Genomic DNA, 6045 nt, shown 5'->3' with positions numbered 1-6045 from the left:
TCTGACATAAAACTAAATTATCTTGTGTAGTTCCATTGGGTGAGCCAATCTTCTACCAACTGATTGAACTGACTTGACCAACCTTATAACTACAAAACTTAAAAAGAACAGACACATTAACCAACTAACAGTGACTACAACTTAACTAAGCCTCATTTATTACCAATGCACCAAGTTGGGCATCACTGACCTTCGACACATAAAATAAATTGTAAAATAATTGAAGGCCATCTGCTTTGAATAATCATGCACCAGGACAAACGCCATCGATTTTTTTTCAGCATGAATTTTGTTCCTTGAGGAAAATATGCTCTACAAAGACTTCAGTTAAAATATTCCAGTTACACCTATAAAAATATTTTTTCCCCTAGGGAATTTAACTATTTCTGGTGGTTTCCTAGAATCGTGAAATGAAATGTTAATGGAAGTATAGTTTAGCATTAGCTCAACTGCTTTACATTTTACATGTATTCATTTAGCAGACGCTTTTATCCAAAGTCCAAGTCAAAGCCTTTAAGTCTAGGTGACATCTTCGAGATGCAGATAAAGTTATTTTTTTTTACTAGCTTAGGTTGATACATCACTGACATTCAAGTCTTGCAAATCATTGTATCGCTTTCCCATGTCTAATATTGCCTTCAACACATTTACGTACATTGTGTATTGTGCCACAGCCTCATAGAGAACCCGGATCATTGTGTGTCTATCCTTTGGATTTTTCTGGCATGGTTCCTTGTTGTCTAGCTTTGTTTGTAGGTGTCTGGGGAATGCTGGAACGTCAAAACTAACAGGCAGTCTCACATTAGCTCCATTCCTGTAATATAGCATTTTTTTGTCTTTTAATTTTAGGTGTAAATCAAATTAACAAACAATTTACATTGCTAAGTCCCTTTCAATGAATAGGTTACCAAACAATGTCTGCCCCAAATATTAACTGCTATGAGGACTGTTGGAGCCATTTATTGTAAAGTTTTACTTGGCCATTGGGTGGCACTGTGACACAGTATAATTGTAACACCGGTGTAAGAGCCAGGTGTGCGTTGGTAATTGGGAAGCACACAGTTTTTGACCGCACGGCAGAGTAGCGTGCAAGATGAACTATGATCTTATGCTGTGTCTTCAAGGTATGGACTTGGATTGTACATGTTAATGCACAAGGAACACTCATAGCAAGTGGTTTTGGAACAATTGTTATTGGAGCACAAATAAAGAAAGACATTTGTTTAGCATCTATTTCCGTTTGCACGGACTCTGTTTGTACGCGTTCTAGAACTTGCTCACTCATATTATCAACGGCAGCGGCTTATTGGAAAGCCGTTACAAGGACAATAATTACTAGAACAAAAATTATGGTACTAGTGTTCTTTAGCTTCAAGTTGGTTCAAGCTAAAATGAAACTTAGAAGATGCTTTGAAAACATCAGGCATTCACTAACCTTGGTATAGCAGAACTAGATTGTTGGCATTCCTCTGGAGGCACAGGCTCTAATGTCTGTTACTAATGGCTCTTTCAGCTTGCATACAAACTGGTTGAATTTGGCCTGCTTCTTGAAAGATCCTTGAAACAAGTACGCAACCATAGTCTCTGTGAGGCCACAGTCAACTGTTTCACCATCCACATCATTATCTGAGAGAAAGTAAACAAGAGGGATATGAAACAGCTGTGCACTTGACTAAAAAGTAATCCAAACAAATTGAAATAATTTGACCAGCATATAATAGCAACAGCATTACCTTTGTGGCCAATGCCCTCGCTAGGTTCTCATATGTTAAACTCGGGGATTAAAGCAAAAAAATATTTTGACTGAATTTTTCGTATTTTATGACCGTTAACGGAAGCCTGTCGTGAAGGGTAGCGCTGGAATTCGCGCTCGGCTCGCAGCTTCTGTGAACACAAAGCCCTTTGTGGTAGCCCAACTTACTTTGATTGTTTTTTACCTTGCCTGGGAAAACAAGCGAGAGTTGCAACAGCGTCGCTTTTTGAGCACACTTTTTGCGCATCTACATTTAAAAAAACGAACGTGAGCGCAATTGTGAACGGCCCCTAAAGCAGCCCAGATGAGGTCGGTTATCGGGTATAGAAAACCCGGAGTGGATCGGGAGCGGTGTAATTACAGCATGCTAGAGTGCAGAGAAGAACGTGCTTTCGCTCCACTCCAGGCTTTCATCACATCCCCTTCAGCAGGGAGAATACACCTCGTCCTTCCTTAATTTAAGACCCATTCAAACTAAAATTAAGACATTTATTACACTATTTGAGAAATGTAAGCATATTTACGACCTTAAAATTATTAAACGTGAACTTAAGACATAATGATATTGACGGAAATCCGTCGCAGACTCTCTGCAATTAACGGAAATCCGTCATAGCGACGGAGAACTTTAATCCCTGTAAAGTAAAATGTGTCATACAAAAAGCGAATTCATTTAAGAATAGGCGCAGGCACAGTGAGAGAAACGGAGAGAGATTGACGATAGGAGCAGATAGTAGATGCAAGCCGTAAAGTTAAGACCGCGAACACAGCGGTGGTGTGTGAGTGGGTGATGTGTTAGCGGGTGCTAATTTACCCCACAGTCAGTGAATAACGTAGACTTGAGATCCAAGCTAAACTCCCGTGTCTTTCCAACCAGCCAACTTACTGACCAAAGTTGAGACTGATAGCCCCGATGCTAGCGACAACTGCTCACCTGGGTTTTCAGATAGGATGCGATGTGCGCAGCAATATTATTATTTTACTGCTTATTCTACATGCCGTGTTGGTCCCGAAGACTGAGAGAGAGAGAGAAAAAAAGGAGGGGTGAGACATCTGGAACATTCTCTTAACAAGACAGAGAGTGTTTTCTAACACCAGCCAAGGAAAAATTCGGTAACATTACACGTTTCATACACTTTATAATCCACTAGCAGAGGACATATACAATTTGGCGGGGTAACATTAGCCCGCTACCACAAATATTTTGTCAAATAAAATGGCATTTGAATAAAAACTTACCTCTGAATCTCTGGGCTTCGACGTCGGTTACTTCTATGCCTGCTTCTGATATTTTTTGAAGGACCTCCTGGGTTGAAAGCCCTGTAAGACCCATGAGTACCCGTGCCGTGCTGAGTCTCCGCGAAAAGAAAGACCGCAAACTTTAAATTGAGATTCAAGCAGCCAATCAGGGCTGTCTCTATATATTTGACACATCTTTCCACCAATCAAAAGTAGTGAGCAAGCAGTCTCCGTTCCCGCTCTCATGCTATGCAATGCAAATATATTTCTGATGAAATACACTATAACAGTGAGAATCAGCCATTTGTGTGTTTATGTGTGTTGTGTTTCATTTACATAATCAATATAATATCATAATTTCATCAGCTGGATAATTGTATTATAATGATTTAATATCAGAAAATTGACTTACAAAACTTTTATTTCTTTTATTTCAAGGCTACTCAAATATAGTGGTAGCCTAAGTTATTTATCTACCATAAATAATTAAGGGATCATTCAAATCTTTAAACAACAACTTTTACAAAAAAATTGGCTTAGCAGAGGCTGTCTCTTGACCTTAACCTGTAACTTAACCTTTAAAAGAAACGGTACATATATGTACCTTTTAATGCTTGGGAACACATATGTACCTTTTTGACCCTCAAAAAGGTACATGCATGTACCTTGAGGTCCAATAATAAGCCCTATGGGGTACATTAGTGTAGATTGTACCTTGGGGGACAGAAATGGACTCCTACTGTACCCCTATTTCTGACAGTGTATGCAGGTGTTTAAAACTACTGCATGACTGTCATGATGGCTCTAGTTGATGAAAGTGACAAATGAATCATGCCAGTTCCTATTGCAGCTACTGACACATTACAAATTGCTGCCAACAGTTAGAAGCTTTTGTTGCATATGACACTAATGATATGCATGAGTCTTTTATAACATATTGATAGCACCAGATTGTATTAGCCATTTTTAGTGAGGCTGCATGGTCGATAAAGATAAGGATAATATCAATTTTTCAGGTAGAACCTCTCTTTAATAAAGAATGAAATGCTAGCTCAATTTTATTGCTCAGAGGTTGCTTAAGACTTCATAAAATAAGAAATAACATATATAGTGAACAACTAGAAAATCAATGTGAATAGCATAGTTTAGATCATTCTGCCTTGGGAGGATATAATGAGAAATATATTTGAGTTTATAATGAGATCTCTTGGGGATCTTGACAAACTGAGCACAGTTTGAGACTTTGTTGAGATCTCCTTTGAAACTCTAGAGGAGATTTATGTAGGATTCTTGAAGTCTTTTTCTCAGGGGAACAATCTGAGGAATAGAGACTTGAGCAAAACATCTCTATTTAATCTCACTGGCACCCATGAGAAAAAGCTGAGATATTAAAGTGATTCCTTGTAATTTTCTTTCTGGTGTGTGTCCAAAATAGTCTGACCTCAGTGTTAGGTTAATAAAAATAAACTGGAAAAAATGCATATTTTATAGCAGAAACAGCAGAAAACTTTTACAATTTTCATCAAATTACTTTATAATGCAAGCATAAAAAAAGAAAGAAAAGAGGAGACAAAGACAGCGTAGTCATTATTTCATATTCAGTAATTCATATTTGAACATTCTTTTCTCCTTCAGTTTTTCACGTGGTTGTGTGGCCTTTTTGTTCAGTCCCCTGCCATTTTTTTGTGGAGGCGAACACAGATTCAGTGCTAATGCTTCCAGGATTTATTTTTAATCAGAGATTCTGTTGGGACAGACATTGAGCCAAATGAATGCGATGGCAACAGGTTCTGATGGTGGAACGGCTCCTTTAGTGGCCAACAGGGATCTTGAATATGTACTTATTTAAAATCAATTTCAAAAAGAGGCGGGGGAGAGACAGACAGAGATCTGAGGGCTTGATTGTCAGTAAAATGTAGCTCCACTGACAGCAGACTGCTGACACAAGGAGAATATGAAAACCATTATTTCTCATTACCATTACTTCCTCAGGTCTTGTTATGATTTGTGACTTGTGTGCATTGTGTGAGAGAAAATACAGAGGTCGGAACCACAATATCTTTCTAAATTGTGACCCTGGACCACAGAACCTTAAGTCTTAAGTCGCTGGGGTATATTTGTAGCAATAGCCAAAAATACATTGTATGGGTCAAAATTATTGATTTTTAGGATATTAAGTAAAGATCATGTTCCATGAAGATATTTTGTAAATTTCCTACTGTAAATATATTCAAACTTAATTTTTGATTAGTAATATGCATTGCTAAGAACTTCATTTGGACAAATTTAAAGGTGATTTTCTCAATATTATTTGCACCCTCAGATTCCAGATTTTCAAATAGTTTTATCTTGGCAAAATATTGTCCTATATCATAACAAACCATATATCAATGGAAAGCTTATTTATTCAGAAAAAATTACCCTTATGACTGGTTTTGTGGTCCTGGGTCACAATCAGAGGTGGATTTAACCATTAGGCAAAGGTAGGCGACCGCCTTGGGCCCCCAAAAGCCAAGGGCCCCCTAAAATGCTTTTTATATGCGAGATGCGCGTTCAGTGCGGACGCACAAGTGGTTGCTGTGGTGTTCATTACCACGACAACCGTCTGTGCGTCCGCGTTGAACGTGCTTCTTAGCAAAAGTAGGGCGATGTAGAAAATGGGGACGGAATCCTGGAATCTATTCATAAAAATGGAATTTACTGCGTAACGCGGAATGTGACGGAGTTTGCTAGTTTGCTATTTAAGCAGATTAATGTTTTCGCCTTCATTTGATTACCAGAAAAATGAAAATACACAACACAGAATTTCTAAAAAATCAGTAAATAAAATTTAAATTTCATAGGGCCCTATTATTGTATACAAATTAATAAATTAAGTTGCTTTTATGAATTCAATTAGATATGTTTTTGATTAAACAATTAAAATGGAATACAGAGAAAAAAGAAGAAAAAAAAAGAAAAAAAAACAGAATCCAGAAAAATTAAAACGGAAAAAAGGATTTTGGAAAAAATTAAACTTAGGCTAATTTGGGAAAAATAAAACGGATTTCATA

General features: G+C 37.6%; 1 long non-coding RNA gene across 2 annotated transcripts; it reads right to left on the bottom strand.

Annotated features, from left to right (window-relative positions):
• Positions 1–316: 316 nt before the first annotated feature.
• LOC107564077 (uncharacterized) lies at positions 317–3190 on the bottom strand. Of its 2 annotated transcripts, none has more exons than XR_001606182.1 (3): positions 2993–3190; positions 1436–1626; positions 317–814 (listed from the first exon to the last, which is right to left on the bottom strand). It is a non-coding gene; the product is annotated as an uncharacterized lncRNA (long non-coding RNA). The 2 variants fall into 2 exon arrangements; XR_001606183.1 differs by lacking the exon at positions 2993–3190 and adding an exon at positions 2688–2765.
• Between the last annotated feature and the right edge of the window lie 2855 nt (positions 3191–6045).

Source organism: Sinocyclocheilus grahami, unplaced genomic scaffold (genome assembly GCF_001515645.1).
Source record: "Sinocyclocheilus grahami isolate Dianchi unplaced genomic scaffold, SAMN03320097.WGS_v1.1 scaffold908.1, whole genome shotgun sequence".
Classification (NCBI taxonomy): Eukaryota; Metazoa; Chordata; class Actinopteri; order Cypriniformes; family Cyprinidae; genus Sinocyclocheilus; species Sinocyclocheilus grahami.
Note: the sequence above shows the minus strand (reverse complement) of the source record. Positions and strands in the feature narration are given on the sequence as shown.